Source organism: Python bivittatus, unplaced genomic scaffold (genome assembly GCF_059951505.1).
Source record: "Python bivittatus isolate LINGU-HERP-01145 unplaced genomic scaffold, Pbiv_v1 ctg000610_np1212, whole genome shotgun sequence".
NCBI classification, from domain to species: domain Eukaryota; kingdom Metazoa; phylum Chordata; class Lepidosauria; order Squamata; family Pythonidae; genus Python; species Python bivittatus.
The window spans coordinates 60235480-60253942 of record NW_028277088.1 but is presented as its reverse complement, the minus strand read 5'-3'; the positions used below and the strand labels follow the sequence as shown (position 1 = coordinate 60253942).

General features: G+C 39.2%; 1 long non-coding RNA gene across 2 annotated transcripts in view; it reads left to right on the top strand.

Annotated features, from left to right (window-relative positions):
* LOC112543046 (uncharacterized) overlaps positions 1-18463 on the top strand; it is a 65612-nt gene that overhangs the window by 46824 nt on the left and 325 nt on the right. Inside the window, exon 5 of one of the 2 annotated variants that reach the window (XR_015797762.1) lies at positions 3860-4011. The exons of the other annotated variant lie outside the window; for it this stretch is intronic. This is a non-coding gene — a long non-coding RNA (uncharacterized LOC112543046). The remainder of the gene's footprint in view (positions 1-3859; positions 4012-18463) is intronic. 2 annotated transcript variants of the gene reach the window in all.

Below are 18463 nucleotides of genomic sequence, written 5' to 3'. Positions count from 1 at the left end.
TTGTAGGCCCAGCAGGGAGCCAGAACTGAACACTGGGCACCCTGGAGCACCCAGTCACAAAAAAGAACCCAATTTTTATTTCCAAGTGCTTGGTCAAGCATACAACTAAACCAATGCTCAGAGCCCACACATTGTAAACACTCAGTAGGGCTTACAACATCCTAATTGAACTGTAATTCATTTACATTTTAGATATCATGTTCTTGTAATTTTAGATGTTATTTTACTTTATATAATTACAGTGTCTACTTTATCATTTAAATATAGACTGCATCCTGGACCTCACTCATATATGCTAGTTAGGTTGTTTTATAAATGTATTTTAACTTTGTCTTAAATTATTTTGTTTATTATCTATTACAATAGATTTATATATATTCACAGAGCACTCTGCTTGTACTGGTCTACGACTGTAATGAATTGAATTGAATTGAATTAAATATTAGCATAAAGTTTTCTGAAAAAATGGCAGCAACATCAAGACTAGAAAAATCTCATGCTTGAAGATGGGAAAGAGCATCTGGAGCATATTTGAAAAGCTTGGCCTCTCAGATGTTTTGGACATGCCATGTCCAGAGGAAGCTCAAGCCTGATAGCTTGGATGCAAAAAGATAAATTATTATAATCTGAAATAATTCTAAGATTGAACACTAAAAATGAGCAATAATACTTCAGTGCTCAGAAACTCATAAATCTGAAATTATCAAGGAATGGAAGTTTAATGGAATATGTGTTAGAGAATCTATTCAGAAGTTACAAAAAAAAAGTCTGAACATTTCTGATGAATTGTTATTAGGTTTGTTACCATAAAATTGTACAGATACAGTAGAGTTAAGCAGGTTTCATGATCAAATTTCCCTTGAGAATGTAATTGCCAAACTGGAGGCATACCACCATTATTTGAACAATGTATCTGAAGGAAATTCGTACCTGAAGGAAATTTTCTAAACAAGATAAAAGGGTGAAATGTAGTCTGTTATTACTGCAATAAAAAAGTAGAATGCAGATTTTACAGAGTTAAGATCCAATGAGATCAAATGTTCCTAAAAGAAAAATCAAGTCTACACAGGAATTGCCAAAACAATGAGGAGCAGACAAACAGTATTTATGTTAGCAAAAAATGCCTACTTGAAATTGGACATGATTCTGGATTTGAAAAGAAAAACAGATTTTTGCTGGATATCACGTCAATATTTCTACAACAAAAATGTGCTTATAGGCCTTGATAAATCTTAACAAGGAAAAGTTAAAAAAAAGTTAACAAATGGAATGTTGATAGATATGTGTAGAAAAGGCAGTATTAAACTAAAATGTCTGATAAATTATAATGAAAGCAGAAATCATAATGAAAGCAGAAAAATAATTTTTCAAGAAGCATATTAAGTACAAGAATTGGATGCAAATTACAAAAGTTTATGTTAACAATAGAAGTGAATATGTGTAGCTCAGGATTGAACTGTGGAGTCCTTGGGGTTCTCTGAGCTTGGCTGTTTTCTTGTAAACTTACTGTTACCCAGCTAGGTAACATCTTCAGTGCATTGAAGATGTTACCTAGCTGGGTAATGAAACCTTTGCAAGAAAACAGCCAAACTCAGAGAATCCCAAGGACTCCACAGTTCAATCCTGTGTCAACTTATGCAACATGGCTGTAAAATTGTGCTTAAAATTGACTTTTAGAAACATGAAATAATATTGAAAGGAAAGCAGGAGCTAATTTCCTGGAACCTATGCAACCTAGAGGAAACAGAGCAGCAGGATACATACTAATAATAATCCTGCAAAATGGCATAGAAGATTTGGTCACAGCAGAGAATCTGTTATTAAGAAAATAAAGGATGAGGACTTAGTAACTGAATGTTTGTCCTTGCAATAATAAAAGGGAATGTGATTGTTGTGTAACAGCAAAGGAACAGTTTTCTTGGTCTTGAATTCAAACAAGCCAGCCAGCCATTGCAACTTTCAGACATTGTAGCTTCATGCCAGTAAAAATGAAGGGCAGGAAAAACTGCTTTGCAACCCAATCCCCCTAACCCAGGGCATTAAACAAGGACATGTTCTTGCCCCACTACTTTTTAACTTTTATATACATTTGGTGGTCTCACATCTAAAACATCTTGAATTTTCATCCCCCCTAAACTGGCCAAGAGGTATATCTTAATCCTCCTTTATGCTGACCTAAAGGCCATCCTCTCATGTTTAATCATAGGGTTGAAAAGAGCCTTAAAAGCACTCACACACTACTGCAAAGACCAAGAATTGTTAACCAACACTGTTAATCAACTACCAGAAAAATCAAAATTTTGAGCTTTGCTAGGAGAACAAAAAAGTGTAGTTGCACTATCAACAGTAATAAAATATGTCAAGGACCTAGATACAAACTTTCATGAATCTGAGAGGCAAGATATCCATCTAGAATACCTGTCCCAAGGGGCTCAGAAAAGGGTACAGCCATTCTCTTTTTTTAATACCAGGGGAGGACAATTCATTCTTGCTGCACTGAAACTATGAGGCCAAGGTAATGGCACAGCTACTCTATGGTGTACAACTCATCCCTAAACCAACTTCACCCCACTAGTGAAGGTGCAATCTTAAATTCCTAAGATTGATTTTGTGAGTTCCTAAATGTATCACCATTGTGCCATAAGATTGGAACTGGATGTCACAAGAACAGAGCCTTGTACCTACATAGTTATTCTCAGGTATCAGCTAAAAATGATGTATAGCCCAAGTAGGCTATTTTCTCTAACAATGAGAGATAAAACAGAGAATCTTTGACATGGGGTGGTATCCTGTGATTGACCTGCATTTTTTAATTAACACATGGAAGAGAGGCTGCTTAGACAAGCTAGCTCTTGCTATTTACTCTTGCAAGTTGTGAGATAAACTTTTTGCTCTAACCCCAATCGGATAATTATTTCCCTCTTTTGTTATAGCAGGCATCCAGTGCCTGCTAGACACTTAATCCTCATTAATATCTAACCTTCCTTTAGGGACAATTTCTTAATAAACTTTCTTCAAAGTTTGTTGCCATATTGGCATCTCCCTTGGTGTTCTCATTCTTTGGTATCCATCCTGCAAATCCTAAATTAAGCTTCAGTGTACAAATTAGTGGCAACAGGTTAAACTATGGAAAATCTCCTATAGCTATAGCCTAGCCAATTATTGCCAATATCTGACAAGTTCTATCCACTGCAAAGGTTGTTGTTTTTTTCCTCAGCTAGACTAGATGCTCTTCCCTCAGTTGTTATTGAGAGCAGAAACAGAAAAATCCCTTAATCTGGAACTACTCTGCTCAATTAAGAATGTGTCTTATGCCTTATACTGTGATTTTTAAGGGATCTACGCGCCATGCTAATCTCTCATCTACTAAAGGATTTACCAAGTCAAGAAGACAAAATATGGATCTCACTTCTTCTGTCAGACTTCCAGACCAATATTACCCACTCAATAGCTACATTTTGGGCTGCAGTTTTAAAGATTCACTGTAGCCACCATCTGGGACACTGGGACACTTACAAAATCCATAACAGCTTCTAGACTGTTAATTGTCCCATTTTGCTCCCATGTAGCAAAGATAAATGTATTGATTGCATAAGTATCCTTGAACATGCCCTTGATGGTAAACAATTTTTTATTTTAGTGTTCTATGACAACTAACAACAATCTTATTTGATTTGGGGCCTTGACCAGATGACGTATTTCAGATAGCTTATATGGTCCTCACTCCCTCTGGTATGATAATGTCTTATGCATTTTATTTGTTCTGTTCTTTTCATGTTTTTGTATTTCTTTCCGTTAAACTGACTGGACGTAGACCATAATAAACAATCAAAAATATTGTGTGACTTTTTTTTTCTAGAAATGTCTTACTTACAGAGATAAAGATGAAACAATAACAAATGTCCAAGTAGCAGGAAAGAAATTAATCCTAAGAACACAGAGAATGCTGCAGTTGTCAGGATTCCAGCTGCTGTCATCTCTACTGGAGCAACAGGAAGAAATGCCAGCCAAGTACTATTTCCATTTAAATCTGTTGAAGCAAAAAATAATGAGCAAAAACCATTTCTTCTGTCAGTGACCATATTCTTGGTACTCTGTGTGTGTGCATGCATGTGTATAACTGATTCCATTTTCCTGGTAATATGAAAACCAGTTAATGAATCAACAAATCTTGATTCATAGAAGAGAATATGTGTAGCTCAGGGTTGAACTGTGGAGTCCTTGGGGTTCTCTGAGCTTGGTTGTTTTCTCCCAAATGTTTCGTTACCTGGCTAGGTAACATCTTCAGTGCTAGAATGGAGGGGGGGTTTGCTCTCTGTTTATATACAGTAGCTTGCCCTGTCAGTGTTGGGGGGGGGGGTGTTATTTTTATTTTTTTCTTCTCCTGGTACTTCCTTGGTTAGAGTATAGTTTACAGTTTAATTGTATGTCTGGTGATAATCTTGGTGTTAATCTCTGCTTATCTGGGTGATGATTCCTGGTGAGGAGATGTTCTGGTCTTTTGTTTTCATTTCTATTGTCTCTTTTGAATAGTGTGTAGATGTTGTTTATGTGCCTGTTGATGGCTGCCTTGTCTGAATACCAAGCTTCCAAGAATTCCCTCACATTTTTGGATTTAGCTTGGTCTAAGATGCTGACAGTTTCCCAGTTGAAACTATGGTTAAATCTGTCCATGTGTTGTGAGATTGAGGAGTTTTCATCATGTCTTCTGACTGCTATACAACATCTTCCAACAAAATGGATATCCGCACAACTTTATCAAAAAGTGCCTGACCACTCAACCTACTACAACACAACCAACACAAGCTATGAAAAGGATAACACTGCCATACATCTGAAACGTCTCAGAAACTACCAACAGACTATTACAACCAGGCAGCATCACTATAGCACACAAACCAACTAAAGCCCTCCAAAACATCTTAAGCAAACCAAAAGACCCAGTAGCCCAAGAAGAAAAAACAGGAGTCATCTACAACATACAGTGTAAGGACTGTAGCAACCACTATGTAGGACAGACAGTCAGAAGGCTTGCAGAGCACATCCATGAACACCAACTAGCAGTCAAAAGACATGATGAAAACTCCTTAATCTCACAACACATGGACAGACTGAACCATAGTTTCAACTGGGAAACTGTCAGCATCTTTGACTAAGCTAAATCCAAAAATGTGAGGGAATTCTTGGAAGCTTGGTATTCAGACAAGGCAGCCATCAACAGGCACATAGAGATAAACAACATCTACACACTATTCAAAAGAGACAAAAGAAAGGAAAACAAAAGACCGGAACATCTCCTCACCAGGAATCATCACCCAGATAAGCAGAGATTAACACCAAGATTATCACCAGACATACAATCAAGCAGTAAACAATACCCTAATCAAGGAACTACCAGAGGGAAAAAATAAAACAACCCCGCCCCCCAGCAACACTGGCAGGGCATGCCACAGTATATACAGTCATGTGAAAAAGAAAGTACACCCTCTTTTGAGTTCTGTGGTTTTACGTATCAGGACATAATAAAAATTATCTGGTCCTTAGCAGTTCTCAAAAGTAGGTAAATACAACCTCAGATGAACAACAACTTATTTTACAAAAAGAAAGCCAAAATGGAGAAGCCATGTGTGAAAAACTAAGTACACCTTATGATTCAATAGCTTGTAGAACCACCTTTAGCCTCAATAACTTGAAGTAATTGTTTTCTGTATGACTTCATCAGTCTCTCACATCTTTGTGGAGGAATTTTGGCCCACTCTTCTTTACAACATTGCTTCGGTTCATTGAGGTTTGCAGGCATTTGTTTATGCACAGCTCTCTTGAGGTCCCGCCACAGCATTTCAGTTGGGTGGAGGTCTGGACTTTGTCTGGGCCATTGCAACACCTTGATTCTTTTCTTTTTCAGACATTCTGTTGTAGATTTGCTGGTGTGCTTGGGATCATTGTCCTGTTGCATGACACAACGTCGGCCAAGCTTTAGCTGTTGGACAGATGGCCTCACATTTGATTCTAGAATACTTTGGTATACAGAGGAGTTCATGGTTGACTCAATGACTGCAAGGTTCCCAGGTCGTGTGGCTGCAAAACAAGCCCAAATCATCAACCCTCCACCACCATGCTTGATGGTTGGTATAAGATGTTTGTGGTGATATGCTCTGTTTGGTTTTTGCCAAACATGGTGCTGTGCATTATGGCCAAACATCTCCACTTTGGTCTCATCTGTCCAAAGGACAGTGTTCCAGAAGTCTTGTGATTTGTTCAGATGCAACTTTGCAAACCTAAGCCATGCTGCCATATTCTTTTTAGAGAGAAGAGGCTTTCTCCTGGCAACCCTTCCAAACAAACCATACTTGTTCAGTCTTTTTCTAATTGTACTGTCATGAACTTTAACATTTAACATGCTAACTGAGACCTGTAGAGTCTGAGATGTAACTCTTGGATATTTTGCAATTTCTCTGAGCATTGCACAGTCTGACCTAGGGGTGAATTTGCTGGGACGTCCACTCCTGGGAAGATTGGCAACTGTCTTGAATGTTTTCCACTTGTGAATCATCTTCCTCACTGTAGAATGATGGACTTTCAATTGTTTGGAAATGGCCTTATAACTCTTGCCAGATTGATGGGCAGCAACAATCTCTAGGATCATTGCTGATGTCTTTACTCTTTGGCATTGTGTTAACACACACCTCAATGCTCAAGACCAGCAAACTTCTAAAACTTCAGCTTTTATAGAGGTAGTCACACTTGCTGATGATCAACTGATCAAGGGCATTTGATTAGCAGCATGTGGCTGCTACTTAGCCTCTTCATACCTATGGGAGCAGTAAGGGTGTACTTAGTTTTTCACACATGGCTTCTCCATGTTGGCTTTCTTTTTGTAAAATAAATGATGGTGTGATATGTCATGTGTTGTGGTTCATCTGAGGTTGTATTTACCTGCTTTTGAGAACTGCTAAGGACCAGATGATTTTTATTACGTCCTGATACATAAAACCATAGAACTCAAAGAGGGGGTACTTTCTTTTTCACACGACTATAAACAGAGAGCAAACCCCATTCCATTCTAGCACTGAAGATGTTACCTAGCCAGGTAACAAAACATTTGCAAGAAAACAACCAAGCTCAGAGAACCTCAAGAACTCCATAAATCTTGATCAAAAAGAACATCATTTAAAGTATTTTTGGCATAATTTCCATACTTGCAAATTTCACATGAATGTGAACTTTATATGCAACATTACATCACCTCCCTTATTTTCAAAAATCATGTGAATATATTGTCAGATCTAGAGACTGAGGAAGAATTCAACCTATTTACATATTTTTTTCTGATATACTCTGTGAAATGTTTAGCAGGATATGATGCATAGTTTTAACATTTTGCATCAATATATTGAAAATGTGCACCCATATCTATTATAAGTAATTATAATTATAATATATGGCTTTATAGTATATATAGTATATATAAACTTATATATAGTATATATAAATTATAATATATATAATTCTTATAAGTATAAGAATTGAGAATCTATTTAAATTTTCTATCATTAAAAAAAAGACATAAAAACTAACACAGTTATTGTTGTTCTATAACAGAAAACAACAGCATGAATTCAGCCTAGATGAACTTTTGCCTGGGCCTGAAAGCTCACTAGAGTCACTGCCAGTAGTTAACTAAGTAAACAGGGAGTTCTATAATTAAGGCACTGCAACCTATAAGACCTTAAGCGCTCTACTCAGTGATAGCAACATAAGCAGGGCTCTTCTGGTCAGTCTCATTACATAGGACTTATGCTTATGTCCTGCTAACCATGGCACAAAGATTACCAATTAGTTGAAATATGGGTTGCAGGAGAGTGATTAAAAAAAGAAGTCTCTTTCTAGCTCAGCCACTGGTGATTTCATAAACACAAGCATGCAGTTTTCTTGGCAACAGTAGTGAAATGGTTCCTGTTTTCTTCTGGGATGATGTTCAACTACTGAATCTACCCTCTCTTGATGGTATTCCCTGGTTTCTTCTCATTCGAGGCCTGACTCCACTTAGCTTCCAAGTCAGGTGTTACCACCTGCATGGTAGTTGGGAGAAAAAGATGCAAAGGAGCAGTGTTGCTTTGTATGTGCAACACAACTTAGGTTGCCAAATCATGCAACCTGAAATAGACAATACAGGTAGTCCTTGAGCAACTATTCAAAGTGATGATCTCGCTGAATGAAGGTAGTTATGACTGGTCCTTGAAGTTCCGGCTATTGCAGTGTCCCGTGATCACATGATCAAAATTTGAGCACTTGGTGATCGGCCTGCATTTATGACGGGTTGCAGTGTCCCATGGTGACATTCTCCTGCCCTGCATAAACTGCCTCTGCTTCAACTCCCCCCTGCTTCAACTCTCCCTGCAAGGCCTTGCAAAGGGACAGCAGCTTCCAGTATGCTGAAGCCCGCAGGCCAGTTCTCCAGGAGCACTTCCAGTGCGTACTCTGCAGCTCACATTGGAAGCTGCTGGCCCTTTGTGAGGCCTTGCTGAAGGGAAGGCTGGGCCAAGCAAGCACAGCCCTGCAGGCAAGCTCTGTTGGTGCTGGGCTCACCTCCACTCCTTGTTGAAGCCCACAGGCCGTTTCTCCAGAAGTGCTGCTAAAGTGAGCTGAAGAGCGCACACTACATCTCATCCCTCTGCGTCCTCCAGTTCTGCCACCACACTGAGCAGATCTCCTGCACAGCCACCACCTTCGCCCAGGGAGCCACTGCCACCACCTCTCCCAGCGACAGCACGCTGTGCCTCGCCATCTCATCCTGTCGCATGGTCTGCAGGCTATCACTCCTTGCACTAGCAGTGGAAGACAGGGCTTGCCTGCCTGCACTGCCACCTTGCCTCCTCCACTGACTCTGTCCCAATGTCTCCTCACCAGCAGGGCCTGGCTAGCTCCCTTCGGCAGACAAGGCTCTGCCGTCCTACCACACTCACTGTGTGTGTTCTGGAGTTGCATCCTTGCCCAGTGCCTGGATCCCAGGTCAGCAGCAGGAGGAAGAAGATGGTGAAGGTCAGTGGGGGTGGGGGTGGCGGGCAGCAGGGGTAGGTGGCAGAGTGCAGGGCAGCCAAAAGGGCAGAGTTGGGGGGGAGATAGGTGGGTGGGGGAGTTGAAGCAGAGGCAGTTCTCACAGGGCAGGAGAAGCATGAGATTCTCACCTAACAACTGTACAGTCCTTGCCTAATGACCACAGCTGGGACTGTCGGAACTGCCATTACTAAGTGGCACAGTCACTGATGTTTTGCTTAATGACCATTTCGCTTAGCGATCGAACGTCCAGCCCCAATTAGGGTCATAACCTGAGGACTACTGTAGATATTAAGCATGCTTTAGATGATGTGAGCCCATTCCCCCCAAAAAGCTTCTGAGCACTCAGGGATATTTATTAAGGAAATATATGGCCTATGATTGTAACTTGGCTACTGGCTTGTATTTAGCTTTAAATTCCAAAGGATTACTGCCAAAAGGAACATTAAATCAATATATGGCTGCTAACCAGAAAAATGGCAACTGTGTGTATAGTCTTTCTGAATCCCCCATAAATTGTTGAGGGTAGTAATTAGGAGATTTGGAGTGAATTGATACTACCCTATTTCTTTTGATCATCTGAAACATGTAAAGCAAAGCAGACTCTGAACTGCTGTTCTGGATTGGAGCTGGATGCAGGCCAATCAGCTGAGGCAGAATCCTGACAGAAGCATTATTAATAGGTAGTTTCCAGTCTGCAACTCCATCAGTAAGCAATGCTGTTGTTAAACAAAACACCACATGACCGTTCCACTTAGCAATGGCAGTTCCAGCAATCCCAGAGTGAATCCCACTTGGTTGTTAGGTGAGGACCCACCCAGATCCAAGCCATTCTTGGATGAAGGTAAGGGACTACCTCCACTTCAACTCCCCCCATCCACTTATCTCCCCACCATCTCTGCTCTTTTGGCTGCCTGCCTATCCACCACTGCTAGCTGCCCCGACTGCCCGGCCCTGCCCATTGCACCCCCCACCACACTGTGTGCCACTAATGGCCGGATCCTTGTTTTGCCCTGGTGAAGACAGGGCCTTCTTTTGCATGCTGGCCAGGGCCTCCTTTTGTGCACTGGCCAGGGCTTCCTTTTGCAAAAGAAAGACCCAGCCAGCACACAAAAGAAGGCTGGTGCAAAAGGAGGCCCCAGCTGGTGCACAAAAGGAGGCCCTGACTAGCATGCGAAAGAAGGGCCTGGCCAGTAGTGGTGCATGTGTGCCATGGGATGTTTCCCTGGCGCCTCCCCTGTGCGTGGCCAAGATAATCAGCCTAGCAGAGGGGAGGCAGGTGAAGACGACAATGAAGGTCAGCTGGTGGGGGGGGCAGAAGTTGGGGGGTTGTAATTATGGGCAGGCCTGAATTTTCTTCACACGGGGATGCTGCAACAGCCAGAACTTTGAGGACTGGTCATAAGTCCTTTGTTCAGTGCCATTGTAATTTTGAACAGTCACTGAACAAATGGACATTAAGCGAGGACAGGCTCTACATGGGGCTAACTTTGAAGATGGTTAATATGACAGTCTGAGAACTTAATCTGGCAAACTGAGAAGAGGACAAGAAAAATAAACGCCTTTTTACTTGCGGTACTTTAAGAAAAAGGCAAAAGTAAGCAGATACAATTATGTAGTCACACCATGCAATGCCTATAGAATGTTTGTCTTCATGACTGAAAATAAGCTGGCATTTATTTGCAGCAAGTAAAAGCTTCTGATGGAGCTTGAAGAAAATTATGAGGATTGGAGCAGTGGAAAAAAGAGTAAGAAAATTTACTAGATCAAAAGAAAAGAGGAATAATTCTTCATAAGGAAGAAAATCAAAGAAAGGAGCATGTCCAATGTATTGAGTGACAGGCAGAACTGAAACACATAGGAGATTTTCTGCATTACTTGGACTCAGAAGGAGCTTTGAGGTTTTTGAAGAAGGAAACATTTTAGCCTTTATGAGAGAGAGAAAAATAACCCAACTTGCTCAAGAGGAAACAGGAGGGCAAAGGAGATGCTGCAGTGCATTTGCAAGAAGATAAATGTAAAATTGTAATAGCTGTTGACTCACTACAATGGGGAAAAGACTTAAAAGTATGCTGGCAGGACCCGTCAGGGTGTGAATTCTTCTGTCTGCCAGGAACAAAAATTAGGGACATGAGAAATATGCTTCACTGTTAATTATCTCGTCCTGATAATCCATGTAAAGAATGATACTTTCAAAAGTAGGACTTTAGAGATACAAGAAGGCATCTCAGGTGGTGTTCTCATGCAACCTTCCAGGCCATGAAAGAAAACTTGAAAGAAAAAGAATATAGTAGGTAAAGAAATGGCTTTGAAAAATATGATGATGGGTGATATTTGATATAAAACAGTCTATGTTATCTAGATGATGGACTGCTGGACTGCTGTCATAAGGACTGGTAAAAATGTATCTGGCTGAAGCATGGCAAATATGATTATAGGGCCAGATAGGTCATTGAGCCCAATCCCCTCCTCAGTGCAGAAATCCAAATGAAAGTGCCCCCCTCCCCCGAACAAATGGCCATCTAGATTCTACTTGGACACATCCAGTGAAAGGGAGTTCACCATCTCTTGGAGTACCAGATTCAAACTCTTCTTACTGTGAAGATATTTCTTCCAATATTCAACTGAAATCTCCTTTGCTATAACTTGAGTCCCTTATTTTGTGTCTTGTACTCTGGAATCCTTTCAAGGATTAGGAGAGAGCTATCGTATTGCTGCTCAGTCATCTCATTATTAAACGTTCCCAGGTCTTTCAATCTTCTTTCACAGGACTAAGTTTCTAGTCTCCTGCAACCCTCATTTGTCTTCTTTGAATTTATTCTATCTATTCCACTTTCTCCAGATCTTTTTAACAAGTGGTACCCAAAACTGAATACAATATATGAGGTGGGATCTGACCAATATACAATAACTATTACTTCCTATGACTGAAAATGATACCTCTAATGCTGCAGCCCACAATTGCACTTTTTTCTGTAGCCCCATCACAGTTCTCCCTCACACTTAGTTCGCAACCAATTAATAATAGTAAAAGATTTTTTGTAAAATACTATTGCCAAGCTTCATCCTATACCTGAGCACTTGATGTACTGTACAGTACTTCCTAACTGCTTTTGTCTCTGTTAACTTTTATTCCATTATTTTCATTCTGTGAGCTTTTCCCCACTTGTGTCTAATCACAGGGCCAAAATGTTCCAGCAACTTCTTTTTTATGGCTTGTCTACAGTTTTAAGTGACCCTTAGCTGTTTCAGTGTTAAATTAGAGTTGCAACAAGCTGTGGCAATTTTATCATAGGTATAATTTGACTCAATTCACTGATCATTCTGTTGATGTTGCAGACTATTGGGGTGCAGGCTCAGTCAGGCCCCTCTTAGATACTTAAAGTCTGATGCAGACACAGCCCCTTCCAGAGCTGTTTAGATTTTGAAAAAGTGATGGTGTGACTCTTTCAACCCAGGCTCTTCCCCTGCAACTGCCAGGTATCTGAGGCAATCCCCAGCACAGGAAACTGGCTTTGAAAGAGGAATCAGCTGACTATTGGGTGGTGGGGGCTGGGCCATGAGGCAACAGAGCATTGCTGGGTTCTCTTTGCCTTTTCCCAGCATAGCCCAGCAGCTATTAACTGCATTAATTTTGAACATGGGCTTAGAGCTCTTTTGAAAGAGTCCTAAACTTGTGTTCAAAAGCCATTGTTGCAACCATTTAGCAAAATATGCCTGCTCAGCAGATCCACCCCATTTCTTATTAAGAGCGGTATCGATAGCCTAGTATTTATTTATTCATTCATTTATTCAATTTATGTGGCCTCCAAAATGACTCTGGGTGGATTAAAACAAATTTAAAAACCAAGATAAAAACACCAATCTCAAAATACCTTGTGGCATTAAACATGGTTATTGAAAGTGATTCCTAAGCAAACAAACAAGGATCCCAACACTGGCCAGAATTTCAGCGGAGTTATCTGACCTGCTACCTCCTCCCTAAATTATATCCATACTTTGTTCAACATTTGTGCAGCCCCCAATACTCTGATCAATGCCATGAGGCTGAAATGCTATTTGCAGCAAGCACCTCACTTTTAGAGTGACACATGCTAAAGGAAAACTCTGCTTAAGAAAACTGACAGAGGAGCAGGTGCCCCATAGAGTACCCCTTCAATGCCTTCCTGAGTCAGCAAAATTCTGGCATGCTAGAAATTTAAATGATGTTAAAAATGATCCCAAGGCAGACCTTTTCAGGCAAGGACATGACTAGTAAAAGAATGACTAGCAAAAACTTAGTGGCCCACCTGTGAAATCTTTTTGGGTAAACAAACCTATCAACCACTGTCAACCTTTCTAGTAATCTTTGTTGACCACTAACCAAAAACAACCACTGAACTTGACTGTTTTCAATAGTTAGTGTAGCTTGGTCCTAAGAGGCTTTTCAGTTCCCTCAATAGACCTCTCAAACCCCTGAGCAGCAACACACAACCAAGGAAGCAAGATTAATATGGTTTCATTCATTAGTGAATTCATTAAGATGGGGTCTCTGCAAATAGCTTAAACATGTTTCTCACAGATTGCTTAACTGGAGGGCTGGTGGAGCCACATAAGACTGAACTCTCCATCTACTCATTGTCATATTTCTTTCCCAACTTCTCAGAATTCTCTTACACGAACACTCTGTTCCTGATCTTTCTTTCCCTAGTCTTTTCCACTATTCTTGCAGTCTAACACAGTGGCTGCAGTATTATATGATTTCCCCCCCCTAAATATTAATTAGCCAGCACAACACAGGATTCTACAGCTTATGTCTTCTAGGTCTGTGCTTTGTCTCTTTCTCTCTCTCTCTCTCTCTCTCTCTTCCTTTAAAAATCTTTTTCATTCTTCGAGCAAGAGTTGTTTAAATTAAAAGAATTAGGAATGGAGGAAGTATGAATCAGTCATATTTTAACCAAAATAGGAAAGATATTTCTTGGCTGTAGCTTAATATTCTGTACTGCCTTTTATTCCACTGTGATAATATTGGTCATGCAAGTGATTATGGAGGTGATGGGATAGTGGAAACCACCTTACAGATGCTAATGTCCCAACAAAGGGTATTGTTAGGAAACCCTCACACATTTTGGGTAAAGTTAGCCTGCAGTTGAAAGGAAAAACTCCATTTCAGCTTGGCAAATACACAGAAGAAGCCTTTCCATTATTAAAATTCCATAGTCATCTACAAGAGATTCTGCAAGCAGCCCCCATCCATGAACTCTCTTAATGTTTCCCATCTTATATCAACCCTTGTAAAACTTCAGTCATTGCCTAATGGAAAGAGCTACAAAAGTAGTTGCAAAGTAATTTATATATATGCTGATCTGAACCTCCCTATTTAAGCAAAAACCCATAGAGAAAGAGAGAACTTTGATGCTTTTATTTTTCTGATGTGAAAGAAATAGATTAATTTGTAATTCCAGTATTCAGAGTTTATCAGACTCTGCAAAAACAACTTATAGGACAATAACTGGCACTGCTCATTGTGCTAAAGAATCTCCGTATTTTTCCCCTCTCACCTTAGCCCAGGAAGGGAAAATATTCCCCTCCCCCCTCTTTTATTTTTTGCTTGACAGGTTATTGTTTTCTACCAAAAGTCCAAAATAAGAGTTTGGTTTTGCCTTCTTATTTGCTAAATTATCCAAGGAAAACTTTAAAATGGCCATTAACCATCTACTGTAGTTGGTGAGAGAAGATTAGGAATTTTTATTCAAATGAGCAGCTGTCTTCTCTCATTCAGTTTGTTACACCAAGATTATACAACAGTTTCCAAGGTGAGCCAAAACAGAATGTAAATTCTGAAGTATTTTATTCCAATCAATAATCAAAGCTAAAATAAATATCCAGCAATAAGTCTGAAAGTATGGAAAATTAAATTAATATTTTCAATTGAAAATTTGGAAGATTTCCTTGGCAGAGAAAATTTTTTCATAGCCTATAAATTCATTTCAAATAACATGAAGGAATACAATCTATTGTTGGTAGAATGTTGTCAGCAAGATGTTGGCTTGCAAAGTAGTCTCCAGAATACTGATTCTAGTTTGCATAAAATAGCGTAAGCATGATTGCAGGGAAACTAACCTTTGGCTACACTTTGGTGTACCAGCCCAATGTGCCAAAACTAACCTGTTCTGTTATTACTTTTAGCAGGGAATACTGCACATGACACAGGTATTGTTAAATCTTGTAACTTGGCCTACACTTTACCTAACTTATTAAAAGTATTATGTGAAAACCTTGCTTGATCAAAGCTGTGATGGGCAGCAGAGAACAATATCTGTATGTGCCCTGGAATGTAAAAGGAGTATGATAAAAAGCTTGAATTAGCAAATGAGATGAAGGAAAGAAAAATAGATATATCATGCATCTGTGAAATGAGAAAGGGGAAAGATCTGAATGGAAGTTGTCTGATCTTGTGGAATGATGTTGATGTACACACAGAGAAGTGAAGCTGTAAGTTTAATTACAAATAAAAGGACTAAAATGTATGTCAGAAAAATGAAATTATTGTTATCTAGGTTGCTGTGGATAGATATAGAAGTAAAAATTCATTGGTTACTGATATGTTGTAACTTATGCTTTGGTGACTGGTGATCATGGAAGAAACAGGGATGTGTTTTGGGAAGAATTCTGTAACATTCTGAATGAATGCAATCCAGAGTAAAACATTATTCTGTTAGGTGACATGAATGGATGGGTGGGAACAAGATGAGACAGTAGCAAAAAATGATTGGGCAATTTGGCTAAACAATGATAGATGATAATGTGATTAGTAAACATAAGTTTAGAGGTTTTGAAAATTTGATTTAAGCATAAGAATAGCATAATGTTCTAAATGGGGGACAGACCATTATTTGACAGTGTCAAGAACAGATCCTGGGAAAATACAGACATTGAAGAAAAAGAAAAAAGTGAAAGAAACTAGAGTGAAAGTAGAACTGCAGGAAAAGAAAAGATGAATGCTGTTCTATATAAGAGAGTATTAGAAAGTTGATTAACCTTTCAACAGAATGAATGAAAGGTGGACATACGGAGAGAAGCAGCTTAGAAAGAGTAAAAAGGATTATGGTATAAAGTGGTACAGTGGAGTTTCACTAGTAGGAAGTATGAATAGGGAAGCTTAGTGGCATAATTTAATAAAAGAGGCTGTTGATGAGGAAAAAATCATATAGGAGAATAATTGCTGAAAAAATGAGGATGGGAGAAAGAGATCATGTAAAGTATACATAAAGAAAAAGAACTGCAAATAATGTAGTCAAAGAGAGCAAAGGATGGGGTTAAGCTCAAAAGAAGCAGAGGAAATACATAATTGTTTCAATGTACATTTTTAAAAGATGTTTTGGAAGCAAGTGAAAGGGCTAAAAAAGGAACCTCCAATAGATGGAGGTTAATGGAATTAAAAACAAAAGTGATGGAGTGATAGGAAATTAAATGGAAGGGAAGAAATGCTGGAAGGAGTATTTTGGAAAGATGTATGGAAATAATACGTCAAAAGAGTGGAATTGAAATGATAGCTATAAATGTTAGCGTCCATGAAAAAATTATGAAAATAAATAATAACTGCTATGAAAAGTTTAAAAAATTGAAGACTGCAGGAGTATATAGTGTAACTACAAAAATGCTAAAATATCAATGTGATTTGCTTATGGTGTGACTGCGCAATGTGTTTATCATGTGTGAAAACTCCATCTCTATGTGTTGACTGGAAGAATGGCATTACTCAAATTACCTAAATCACAGACAATAGTTTTCCCGTTTTGTTCTGATCCATCTCTAGGATTTTGTTGAGTTCTAAGCATCACACTTTAAGAAGGATTCAGAGACACTAGAACAGATTTAGAAAGGGGCAGCAAGGATGCTTAAAAGGACTAGAAAACGAAGTCTTAAGAACAGCAATAAAAAAAGCTGAGAATTCTTAGCCTTGAAAAGAGAAGATTGAAGGGGAATATGAAAGCTCTCTTCAAATATCTAAAATGAGGACATACACAAGAAAGCTAAGGCTGTTCTGTATCATCCCAAATTGCAGGACACAGAATAATAGATTTAAGTTACAGGAAGACAGATTCTAAATGAATGTTAAAATTCATAGTAAAAATAGTTTTAAAGTGGGACCAATGGATGGTGATGGTGGGTTCCCCCTCACAGGATGTGTTAAAACAGAGATTGAGTTGCTATCTGTTCTGGATGCTGTAACTTGGATTCATGAAGTAGGGGATCGTACTGATGAGTTAAATGGCCTCTTCAAATGCTATGATTCTATGACCTGAAATGCACCTAATGCAAAATGCCAGAGTTAAGTTGTTAAAAAGACACTTTACTGGGAATATGTTGCCTGTTAGTTGAAGGAGTTGCCTTGGGTGCCAGCATTCTAGGCCAAATTCAAGATGTATAAACCCATATATAGCCTGTGACCTATATATCTAATGGATCATTTTTTCCCCTAAATATTTCTATGGCAAATGAGTGAGGATCAACTTTGCTAGCACGTGTTTGCCAGCGATCTGTTATATGACAAGCCAAGAGACTTTTTAATATAATCTTTTATAAATTTATAAATTCTGATTATGGAATTCTCTCCCTGTTCATTTATGGTTGAAATTGAGTCTTCATAGGCTTTGGTGTCAGCTAATGACCTACCAAGAGCCAGTTTGGTGTAGTGGTTAAAGCATCAGGTTAAAGACCGGGAAACTGTGAGTTCTAGTCCCATCTTAGGCACAAGGCCAGCTGGGTGATCTTGGGCCAGTCACTCTCTCTCTCAGCCTTAGGAAGGCAAGCAATGGCAAACCACTTCTGAAAATGCTGCCAAGAAAATTACAGGCAGTCACCAGGACTCAATACTACTCAAAAGCACACACACACACACACACACACACCAAAAAGACCTGTCTAGTCATCCAGCTTTTACTGAATTTATGCTGTTGTATCACTGAAGGTGTTGATGTTGCTATTGTTTTTTCCATGGTGCTGTTTTTCTAATTCTTTATGGTGTTATTGGTTTGCATTACTGTACTGAATTTCAGGATTACTATTAAATAAGTAATAATAAATAATAAAGATGTGGAGGAGTAAATAGTTATAGAAGTGCCATTTTTAGCTGAAACTGTGCAGGGACTGTAACTAGTTATTTCCTAACCTGGAGTGAATCTTAAGAATTATTAGCACACATTTCAAGGAAGGCAGTTAGGGAATGACTTGCCCAGGTTTCTCTGGGTTGTAGTGGGTGGCTTTTGGTTGATCACCAGATCTGCAGATCCACCTGTTGTCCTCTGCTTCCCCTTCCCTCATTTCCTAGCATAATTTCCTAGATGAATATTTTCATCTTACTGAATACTAAATAATGTACATCACTAAATAATGTACAACATCTCTACTCTGTGAACAAAAG